Source organism: Ochotona curzoniae, unplaced genomic scaffold, assembly GCF_017591425.1.
Source record: "Ochotona curzoniae isolate NIBS_2020 unplaced genomic scaffold, NIBS_Ocur_1.0 scaffold_4506, whole genome shotgun sequence".
Taxonomy (NCBI): Eukaryota; Metazoa; Chordata; class Mammalia; order Lagomorpha; family Ochotonidae; genus Ochotona; species Ochotona curzoniae.
In genome coordinates this window covers 39,219,653-39,232,063 of record NW_024467119.1, presented here as the reverse complement: position 1 = coordinate 39,232,063, position 12,411 = coordinate 39,219,653, and positions in this window count along the sequence as shown.

Sequence of the window (12,411 nt, the reverse complement as noted above, 5' to 3'; positions counted from 1 at the left end):
ATTGTTGCAGTAGTACAGTTCATATTCAGTCATGATACCTTCATTGCTAGGATGTACCGTGCATAGAGTCCAGCTTCTTATTGTCCAGATAAGTTCAACAGTTTCCTTGGGAGACCACCCCTGGTCTGAAAGTAAAGCTGGCAGAATATCATCCCCTCCAATGAAAGGCTGCAACATAATATCGACAACAATTTACAACATCATGGAGTTAATTGACATGGTATTGAGTGACCAATATGTTAGAAAATCCAAGTTCTTAACCACATTCTGTGACTACTTCATTGACATTTCAATTTTAGTTTATACACAACCAGCTGCCATACACCCTAAAATGGTTATAGGGTACTAGTCAGCTGTCTCATGCCCATTTTCATTTTTATATTATAGTATATTTTATATATATACTATATATATATTTATATAATTTTTATATATTTATATAACATTTAAATATTTAAATATTTATATATTATATATTTATAGTTAAATATAAATATATTTAAACCATATAAATATATTTAAATATATTAAGTATTAAATCATATAAATATATTTAAATATATTTATATTTAAATATAAATTTATTTATATAATATTTATATATTTAAATATTTATATATTATAAATTAATATCATATATAAATATTAAAAATTTATAAATTTATATATTTATATAATATTTATATATTATATAATGTTTATATAATTTATATAATATATATTTATATATTATATAAACTATAATATACTATAGATTATAGTTTATAGTATGAAGTATGATTTTTACTGAACTTGGCAAATTTTAGGATAGTCCAAACAGGCTTATAGCTCAAACAAGGCATATGTCAACAGTTTAGGTGTAGAACAGTTTTAGGAGGGGTGTGCATAGAAATCTTCAATACCTTAGTGAGGAGTAACTAATCTTTGTATTCTACATAGTAAGGTACATGTGAGTCTAAGCTGACCGTTTTCTGTCTGGTTCTAACTTTTCTTATTGGTCTCTGTCTATCTGATCTAATTTTTTTTTTTTTTTTTTTTTTTTTTTTTGTGGAGGATGGGGGGAGTGGCTCCGGAGCAACCCTGATGGTCATTGCAAGAGAGGGTGGGGATCCAAAGTTGGAAATAAGTAAGGACCAGAGAAAGCTCCTCTCCCTAGTCCCAAAGGAAGCTTGCTGTTCTGCTTCTGAGGACTGCTCAGGCCTCCCAGGTGTTGTTCCAATGACATTAGATCCTGTAAAGAATCTGGGCTTCTTCCATCCCGTGTGGGAGATCCAAAATGGAGTGGATGACCTCAGAGTTCTTGGCCTACGAGGGCACTCCAATTCCCAGTGGGCTCCTTGACAGTTTGGATATAGCCCTTGGTGCCCGTACTGATAGTCTTATTTGAGGATCCGGGTGTCTGCAGGGTTGGGATACAAGCCTCCTCCAGTCCTCCGTAACAAATAATTCTTATCTCTCAAGCTGGTGTTATCCCTACAGACTTACTACCTATTGCTTATCCGCTTTTCACCAACTCTAATAAAATATTTATATTAGCCTCCTGAGTTTGCTTGCATTATTAAATTCATTATTCAAATATAATTTTATCCTCCAGCTACTTTCTTACACTATAGAATTGTACAGCACACTTTTGCACTTTGCTTTTTGCCTTGAAAACATATCATGGATATCTTCCCATGCATGTGAATGGTTTTCTCACCCTTTTTACAGTTATACTGAATTCCAGTAAGTATGTTTTACAGTTTACTTTATCAGCCTCCATAGATGACATCTTTTTAATATAGCAGGATCCACAGGAAGAGATGCTCAAAATTACTGTTAATAACATAAATAAAATGACCAATTTTCATGTTTCAGATTGATATAAACCTGTAATTCTTTTCTTTTCTTTTTAAAAAATAGTTATTTATTTTATTTGGAAAAGCTAGTTTTACAAAGAGGAGAGAGAAAGATCTTGCTGCACGTTCACTCCCCCAATGGTTGCAACTGATCCCAAGCTAGGAGCCAGGAGCTTCTTCTTGAATTGCCATGTGGGCACAGGTCCCAAAGCTTTGGGGCATCCTCTACTGCTTTCCCAGGCCACAAGCAAGGTGCTGGATGGGAAGTGGAGCAGCCAGACGTGAAGTGAAACCCATATGGGGACCTGGTGCTTGCAAAGGGATGATTAGCCAATTGAACAATTGTACCAGTCGCAGTCATTTTTGCATTATTGAGTTTTGAGAAAAGATCCAACAAATATGACGTTACTTTGAAAATTTTGTAGAAATGGAAATAATAGATAAATTTGGTTTTGTGTATTACATGAAAAGGCTGTGCATGCACTTCAAAACCTGTACTGCAAAATAAAGTCATTTAATTTTTTACAGTCTTGAAGTACATTTGTATGTACCCCTTCATAAAAATGGTTTAAATGAATGATAGCTGGCATTATCTGGAACAGCAGATTAAAATAACTCAAGTGTTGGCCACATTTACAGTGGTATATGTACTAGTAAAGCTAAGAACGTGCATCTGTTTTGATTTCTCTGTTGGAAAGGACTTGCTCCCCAGCTGTAAGAGCCATTGGCTCTCTCTCTCAGCATGGAAGCTATGGCACACTTCCTTCGGAAGCCTGCAGCCTTGTGCGCCTAGGTATCTAGACTGTCCCTCTCTGATGAACACAGAAAAGTCTGTTATGGACATTTTTGCTACATGGCTCCCTGTTGGCTTGGCTGTAATAAACAGACCTGCCTTTCACTCAGGACCCTTTCTTGCTGTACCCATTTTCCCTGAGAGTTACATCTCAGCCAGAATCCTGAAGAACTCAATTGCCCAAACACCAATACAAGATTTGATGAAACATTAAAATTAAAGTACTCTCATTCACTCCAAAGTTGAGTTAGAAATATCATAATCAGAATAGCAAGCACTACAAGCTCATTCATATAGCTTAGAGATACTTCATTTGCACTTCCGAACATTGAGATGCCCCAAATTCAGAAACTTATTGGCTTCCAACATGATATTGCCAAGTGGAAAGTTGCACACTTGGTCTCATGTGACAAATCACAATAAAAACACAAGCATATTAAAAATATTGCATAAAATCGCCTTCAATCTGTGCATATAGCACATATCTGAGAATGTATTTTGTGGTTTGCCTAGGGTTATATCCTCAAGATATCTCCATATCTGTATGTAAATATTCCCAATCAGAAAAAAAAAAGCTCCAAAATACTTTTGGTCCTAAGAATTTTGTGTGAGGGATGCTCAACCTGTAACATCAACAGTAAGTCTCAATAAAAATAAATAAGGTTGAGCTATTCCATGCAGATTCATGTCTCATGACCAACTTCAAGGGACTGGAGCAGAAAATATGATTTTCAACCTCAAAAAGCAGTTTAAGGCTCAAAACAATAGATGTCCACTGTGATGATCCTGAATTATAAAATGAATTTCTGAATACAAAAATAGGCATGTTGTATTTCTTGGAAAGTCTTCTCATTGGTTCTAAAATGTTTGAAGTATCAAAAGCTGTGAGAGTTGCAATATCATATTTCTACAGTGAAATGTGACCTTATATGAACATATTCACAAAGAATGCTTGATAAGTACAATATTACTGTGCCACAGCTTTTCATTCACATGTTAAAACATTTATTATTTAAGTGTCTATGGAAAAGTCCATTTGAACACCTAAAAATATGAAGACTAAAGGTAAGTATCTTTTGGTGCCCTGTATGAAACAAAATCTGAGATGAAAAGTTTATTTTATGATAAAAATGGTATGATTTCTGAGATAAATAAAAAGAAAATGTGAGTAAACCTGGATATGCCTGAATGACATTTTAGCAGCTCAAGGAACTTTGGGAACAATCGAAGGCATTAAGAATTGAGTTTTCAATGCAACACTATTTAGTTAGCAATTAAGTCTGTTTATAATAAACTTCCTTAATGGTAGCTGCAGAGTGAAAGAAATTAAGTCATTATGCTTCCTGAGCTTTGGCAGTTTAGGTTTGTGAATACTTGGTAATGAAATAATAGAATTTTTATATTTCAAATAATTTGGTAAAAACCCTTACATAAAATTGCCAGATTAGCAAAAGTCTCAAACTAGTTACCGATAGTGAAAAGCAACGCATCTTTATGTATCTATATCTGTACATGTCCATGATTATTTATGTAGAATGATCCTGGTTTAGATATTTTAATTATTAATAAAACTGCTCATTAACTTCCCCTTGGCCAGTTTACTAACATGTTTTAAAGCCTACTCTTATGAGTAGGAGTGTTATGAAACTTTTTAAAATATTTTATTTTTTTTATTGGAACATTGGATATACAGAGAGTTGGAGAGACAGAGAGAAAGATCCTGCCTCCATTGATTCACTCCCCAAGCAGCTGCAATGGCTGGAGCTAAGCTAATATAAAGAAGGAACCATGAGCCTCTTTCAGGTCTCACACACAGGTGCAGGGTTCCAAGTCCTTGGGCTGTCCTCAACTATCTTCCCAGGCCACAAGCAGGGAGCTGGATGGAAAATGTGGTCTTTGGTATTATAACCAGCACCCATATGGGTTCCAGGCATGTTCAAGGTGAGGACTTCAGCTGCTTGGCTGGTGTGCCCAGCCCAGAACTTTATTTAAAAAATAAAGCAAAATGTTGTTGCTGTATTTTCAACTTTGAGAATTATCTTCACACCATTTGCTCATTTATATGTTGATGCTTAGCTATTTCATTAGTGATTATTTCTAGAGGAATTTGATGCAATTATATTAGCAATTTAAAATTGCTGGTCTGAAAATATGTTTCTCATTCTTAGTTGATCTTTATGTAGAAAAAACCTAAACATTCGTGTAGCTAAGTATATTATTCTTTAGCTATATAAAATTTAATAGTCACATCAAATTTATTCTTGCTAATTGTAGTGTCTTAAGAAAAGAAATAGCACAATCAAATTATCCTTTGGAAATATAACCCTGACTGGTTAAATGGTACATTTTCTTATTTGTTCCTGCTTTCTTCATATTAACTTTTCTTAGTTTCTTCTTGCATAATCCTAATGACTAAGTATTAATTCATGAACTCAAAACTTCATCTGTACTCATTCCCTCCCTTTGAATTCCCATCACTTTTAATACAGATTATGCATAAAAACTCCTTTTTGTGTTGTCCTTTTCTGTTCTTCCTACATGCTTTGGTGTTTAGGAATTAAAACATCTTTATTTGGTCTGCCCCACTTACAGTTGTGTGTTGGAAAGTGAGTGAAGTACAGTTTATCCTAAGTAGGTAACAAGAAGTAGGTCTCTCTGGACACCAGTTATGTGTTGAAGAAGGCCTTGGGGGCGGGGGGACCTAACAGTTACACTATTGATTGTTTTTGGGGCAATTGATTTCGTTGCCCATGTTCCTGATCTCTTTCAGTCATGTTTTTAGGAATCAACTATTGGTTGAATGTCTATAGACTTCAATGCACTAGGTGCATGTGTGGTGTTTTTGATCACAGAAAAGTCTCCAGCAATGGAGAAACTCTTCAAAATTGACCAGGATTGACTGAAGCAACAAAATCCAGCAATGAACATAAGCAATATGGCACAACTGAAAGCAAAATGCTTAATCATAAAACACATAGTAGGGGTGAAGCCTGCTGAAAGCACACTTTCTCTGTATTCTAAGCCTGCTTCATTTCCTGCCTGAACCATTTTTCATTTGACTAGTTAATCCTGAGAGAAAAGAATCAGACAGAGGATGAAGAGGGAAAAGAAAAAAAAAAGAACAACTATTTTAACTTACCTTTCACTTCAAACCAAGAAACTTCTTTCCTGTTTTACCCATTTTTCTCAAAATTTTTTCTTTTTTCATTGACCAATAAGTCCTTCTGTACTTCTTCCCGTACTCTGTCAAGCCTCAATCCCGTTATTTTTCCCTTAGGTGATTTTCTGTAGGTTACCGCTTTCTTCTCCTTCCTTCCAGCTACTTTTCTTTTGGACTCCAGCAGCAGTAAATACCTTGCTTCTAATTGTATATGATTTGAAGAATGTCCACATTCATATTGCTTCTGCAAATTCTACAAATGCATTTGTATTACTTAAGAATTTTAAAGACTTTTGTAACCAGTAATTTCAGTTATTGTGCCATTAGTGAAAAAGAAGTTTGAGCAAAGCCTTGCAGATTCTAAGTCATACCAAGTTCTCGTATCTCTCACATTAGGGTAACGCAACTATTTCAACAATGGTTACTTTAATTATAAATGTATATGACACAACACACATTGCTTTGATGCTAATGCATGATTATGAGACAGTCTGTCATTTATTTAAAATCTTAAACTTGAGTGAAAAGATTGAATTTGTAATCTGTGTCACCTTTGAGAAAAAAAATGTTTTAGGTCTAAAGTAAACAATGCATTAGAAGCAACATTGTACTACTTAGCAACTGACCAAATTATTATTTTGATTTTCAATGTTTATCAATGTGAAATATAAATACAGATTCAGCTTTCATTTTTGGCGTATTTATTGCTTGAATCACACATATAACAAATGCAGGAAGTTAGCATCATCTCTTGGGACCATTGTCTTCCAATGGTAACCGACCACACCCAAGCATGTTATGCTCAAAATGCTTATTTTCCCTTTAATAGTTCACTGGAAATACAATTGGAATCCCATATTCCAGCAATATTATGCTTTTTAGAACCACTTGTGAAATAATATTGCAGATTTGTAAGACTATGCTTATAAACTGCAACTGGAAAGACCTTGATAGGCTCAGAGATTTTGTTTCTGTCTATTATTATTATTCTTTTCCAATGAGACTTCATTAGGAACATTCTGTCCAATTTTAATTAGTATGATCAATTTTTATTCCTAAGGTTGTGATTTCTTCTATAGGGCCCATGATTGTAAATTGAATCAATTTTCAATTTCTCAGTTTGATGTTGAGAGTAGGAGACTTAGTTAGTTCACTTGACTATGTTATATTCTCCAAGAACAGAGGAAGCAAAGTAGTTTTAAGAGTCCTCTGATCTTTTTTTGTATTATCTAAACAGTTAACCTGATTCTACTTAAAGTGAGTGCTATGGTCACAATGCATTCTTTCCCCCAAAATTCACATGTTGAAATCTATTCATCAATGTGATAGGACTTTGAAAGATATGATTAGGTCCTTATAAATGAAATTCATGTATTTGAAAAAATTGGTTCAGGTGGCTGTTTTACTGCTACCACCTTATGAGAACATAGTAAGCAGATCTTTGACTCAGTAACTCTTTCTAAATGTCAAATCTGCTCGCCCTTTGGTCCTTGACTACCCCAGGACTCTGTGATATAAATTTCCATTGCTTTGAAACTACTCATGGTTTGATACTTCATTTTGTTATGTCATCTCCAAATGGATTAAGAATTTAGGTTGTTTTGTCACAGAAACTGAATCAATCACAGAAGCCCAAATGCCAGATGATCTCACATAGGAGAACTAGATTGGTTCCCAGGCTTTTGTCTATGGCTTGACCCAACCTTGGATGCTGCTGGAATGTGGGGAAGAAGCAGAATTCCTGGTTATAGTCTCAGTCTGGCCTAGTCCCCTTCAACTTGAGGAGTGAATCAGCAGATGGGAACCCTGTTTTTTGTTTCTCCCTTTCTATTAAATAAAAAAAGAAAAATTTATTCAACAACTAGAATGTAGAAAGGAAACCCTTGAACACTTCTCTTCAACTCCTTAAGAAGTATTTTATTCAAAACATCTGACACAGTTTCAATGATACTCTTCCCTCATTTTCACAACTTCAGAAATATGTAAGAATCCCTTAGCAGAAAAAAAAGACAAATGGAATAATCGTTATTTTTGCTAACAAAAGAGTATTTCTAAAAGATCAATGAAACTGACTCCTTTGAACTTTCTTTTTCGTTGTCTTACTTCAGGCCAGGCCCTACAATTGGTTGGCTAGGTACTATTAGTTCAATCACTTCAGCAGTTAAAAGCAGAGTTAAACACAAAGTTCTTTCTAGTCCCTCAATAATCAATACTATTTTCTCACATGATATATGAGTGTATATGCATGCAAGTGTATTTATGTATCACTAAATTATGGAGGTCTGCATTATCCAGTGATAAAAAGTGTACCGAGTATACAGCAGTGTGTACACTGATGGTGAAGTCCTTAAAAGATGGTTCATATCAGGACAGTCTTGTTTTACACCTGTTTAAAGGAATATGAAATTCAAATGGCAATTAGGCTAAATAATGATTTCCCAAAATTTGTTTTCATCTGGAATGTGACCTTATTTCAAAGGAACATTCTTGCAGCTATATTGGAATTAAGATAAGGCTGTGCTGGATTAGGAATAGCCTTAATCCAATGACGTGCAGATTTAACAGAGAGAGAAATTTGGGCAGATGGACACTTTAAAAAATTGCTTGGTGGTAATGGAGGTGGAAATTGGAATCATGTTTCTTCAAGCCCAGGAAAGTTAAGGATCACCAGTACTCACCAGAAAGCAGAAGAGAAGTATGGGGCAGATATTCCCCTGGGACCTCCAGACAGAACTAAATTTGCCAACAAATTGATTTCAGACTTTTAGCTCTCAAAATTATTAGAAAGCAAATTTCTATTCTAAGCCACCTTACTGTTTGTATTTTGATATAGCAAGTCTATATTGTATTCTCTATATTATGCTTCGTGCTGCAATTTAATCTAATGCTTTGTTTACCACATGAGATAAAACATTTTTTCTTAACCATTGCAATGAGCTTGTCAAGACTATTCAAGTGTAGCTTCAGTCTGATTGTTTCTGTATCCAGCCATCCATAATGAAACCCATGAGTTCTAGACTAACCTTCTCTTACCAACAGACTGAAGAATCCATCAAAGCCAGCAATCACATAAAAGAGAATTCTCAGCAAGTAATTAAAAAAAAAAAATCTCAGGGTCGCTAGTTCTCAGGGAAATGCAAGTAACAGCTACACTGAGGTACCACCTCATCCCAGTTAGAATGGTTATAATCCAAAATAAGAAATGTTTGTGAGGCTGTGGAGAAAAAGGCACCAGAAAACACAGTTGGTGGGAATGTAGAGAAGTATAATCATTATGGAAGAGTGAATGCAAATTTCTCAGAAATATGAGACTAGATGTACAATATAATCAGTCAGCCCACTCTATGGAAAATACCCAAAGGAGATGAAATCAGAATATGAAAGAATGATCTGTAACCCCTGTTTATAGCAGCTTGATTCACAATAGCTAACATTTGCAATTGTCTCAGATGTCCATCAAAGGATGACTGGATAAAGAATATGTGGCATATATGTATAGTGTGTCAAAGAATGAAATGATCTTTTGTAACAAAATGGGTGCAGCTGGAGATCATAATTCTGGGTGAAAGAAGCCAATCCCCAAAAACATACGTAAGTTCTCTTGATGTGTGGTGTTATATAGAATACAGAAAATGACTAAGAATGAAACTGATGTCTTATGATTTTCTTACTGTTTATACCTCTTTGTCTTAATTTATGTGGCACAGTGGTCTTTCTATTCTCTTACTTGTTAAATGTTATGATTAATGGCATATTAAGCCTCAGACTATAAAGTAAATTCAAAGACTGTTACTGTAAAAATTAAAGTTACAGAAAAGAAATGCTATAAGGAGGGCGATGAGGGAGGAAGAATGAGTATCCATCCAGAATTTTATTAAGCACATAAAATATGTTCTCTTAAAGTAATAAAAACTTTAAACATAAATTTATAAGACAGAAAATGTGAGTTGTAAAAACCAAGTGGGTTTTTTCCAGATAGTTATATTAAATTATTCTAACATTTAAAAAAAATCAATGAAATATACAATTAAAAAACCAGTGTAATATACAATTGTATACATCATCAAAATGCAAAGGGTGCCTTGGACAGCCAACATTATTCTCAGTGGTAAAACATTAAATGCATTCTTACAATTGGAAACTAAGCAAGAATTAGTCATCTCTCCATTTCTCATCAGCCTTATGCATGTGGTAGTGACTGCATTTAAGAAACAAAAGCACTTAAAACTAATAGATTATAAAGGAATATTAAATCTATTGTTATAAAGATAACAAAATTAGATAAACAGAATGCAAAGTAGTATTTCAAGTAACACACGAGTTAAGAAAGATTATAAGATACAAACATAAATTACACTGTCACACACAAAGATGTTTGCTGTCCTGCAGTGACAGACTTGGTGCTCAGAGTTGATTAATGATACACACATGGACTATTGACTGAGGCCAATGGCTGTAGTTTATTAACAGCACCAGACTCTTTTTTTACATTTATTATTATTATTATCATTATTATTATTATTATCATCATTTTATGATACAGTTCCATAGGCCCTGGGATTTCCCTTATCACAGCCTAAATTTCCCACACCAGCTAGTTCTTCTATATCATTACTAACAAATAGTTCTTCATGCTCAGTCATATGTCCATCATTGTGGGCATGGACAATGGCAGAGAATCCAACATCCTATTATCAAGATATAGTTTCATTGTCTGGAAGTACAAATGCATACTACATTGTATCCTCGCATCTGGATGTTAGTCTCCATTTCACAGCTACTGTACATCCCCTTAAATGAAAAGTCATAATGCCAAATCAACAACAGGAAGAAAAAGAGAAATTTACAATACCATGAAGTTATATAACATGTTACTAGATATGACAGTCTCCATTACACAACCACCATACATCCCCTTAAATGAAAAGCACAAAACAAAATCAGCATCAGGAAGAAAAAAGAAATGAACAACACCAAAAAGTTAAATAACATGCTGCTAAATGACTAACATGTAGCTGAAGTAATAAAAATCAAGAACCTTCTTGCAGAAAATGATGCTTCTGTATGATCTACCACTCACTAAAGAATTTGATCAGAAGAAAATGTTCTGAAGAGATGAAACTAACAGAAAACATTAAAATCCATGCGATATAATTTTCACAGATTTTTGTTGGTGAAATGTGTCTCTTCTATTAGTAATAATCATGCCTCTGATAAATCTCATTGAATAAAATGTGTCTCTTCTAGACAACACATAGATGTGTTTTGTTTTTTAATCCAGTCTACTAATCTATGACATTTGACCGAGCCTAAGCCATTTACATTCAGGATTAATAAGTATTGGTGCTACTTTGGTCCTGCCATTTTAAGAATGGGTTGTTCATTGGTTTAGTCTTCTATTGTCATTTTACTGGCATGTCTTTATTTGCCTTTGGTTTTCTTGGGTGCTATTCCTCTTCTCTGTCAAGAGAACATTTTGAAGTATCATTTGTAGGGCAGGTTAGAAAGAGGCAAATTCTTTTAACTTTTCTTTACTGGGGAAGAATTTTACTTCATTTTCAAAGACAAAAGAAAGCTTTGCTGGATATGTTATCATAGGGAGACAATTTTTTTCTTTTAGAATCTGGAATATGTCACTCTATTCTCTTCTGACCTGTAGAGTTTCCTGTGAGAGATCTCCTGTGAGTTTAATTGGCATTCATTTATATGTCAACATTTTTTTTTCACATGCACATTAAAGGATCTTTTCCCTATGTTTAATTCAAGAGAGCTTGGTGATCATGTGTCTTGGTGAAGATTGTTCTTGATCAGGCTTGTTGGGAATTCTGTGTCTCTCCTGGATGTTGTTTCCCACGTCTTTCTCTAGATTAGGGAAATGTTTCCCTTATTATTTTATTAAATATATTTGTAAAACCACTTTCTTTTTCTGCACCTTCTAGGACTCCCATAATTCTTTTCTTTTAAAGATTTATTTTTTATTATTTTTATTGGAAAGGTGGATATACAGAGAGGAGAGACAGAGAGTAAGATCTTCCGTCCGATGATTCACTCCCCAAGTGAGCACCAATGGCCGATGCTATGCTGGTCCGAAGCCAGGAGCCTCTTCCAGTTCTCCCCCTCGCAGGTGCAGGGTCCCAAAGCTTTGGGCCATCCTCAACTGCTTTCCCAGGCCACAGGCAGGGAGCTGAATGGGAAGTGGAGCTGCTGGGATTAGAACCAGGGCCCATATGGGATCCCGGGCATGCAAGGTGAGGACCTTAACCACTGCGGCCACCGCGCTGGGCCCAACTCCCATAATTCTTACATTAGACTTCTTAATAGTGTCTTTCAATTCTCGCATACTTATTTTGGCCTGATCCAGTTGTGCTTCCAGCTTTTTGTTTGTTTCTCCCTGGTGACAGGAAATGTCTTCCAATTCTGAGATTCTTCTGCTTGCTTCATTCTACTTTGGAGACTCCTCTCTGTACTTTTAATTTGCTCCACTGTGTTCTTAATGTCTGATATATCAGCCTTGATTTGCTTTATTGCTGCTCTTTCTTGTGTAACATATTCCTTAAATTCTTTGAACTCTTGTATGTGCTTCTCATTGTTGATCAGAAGCTTTAAAATGAGTTTTCTGA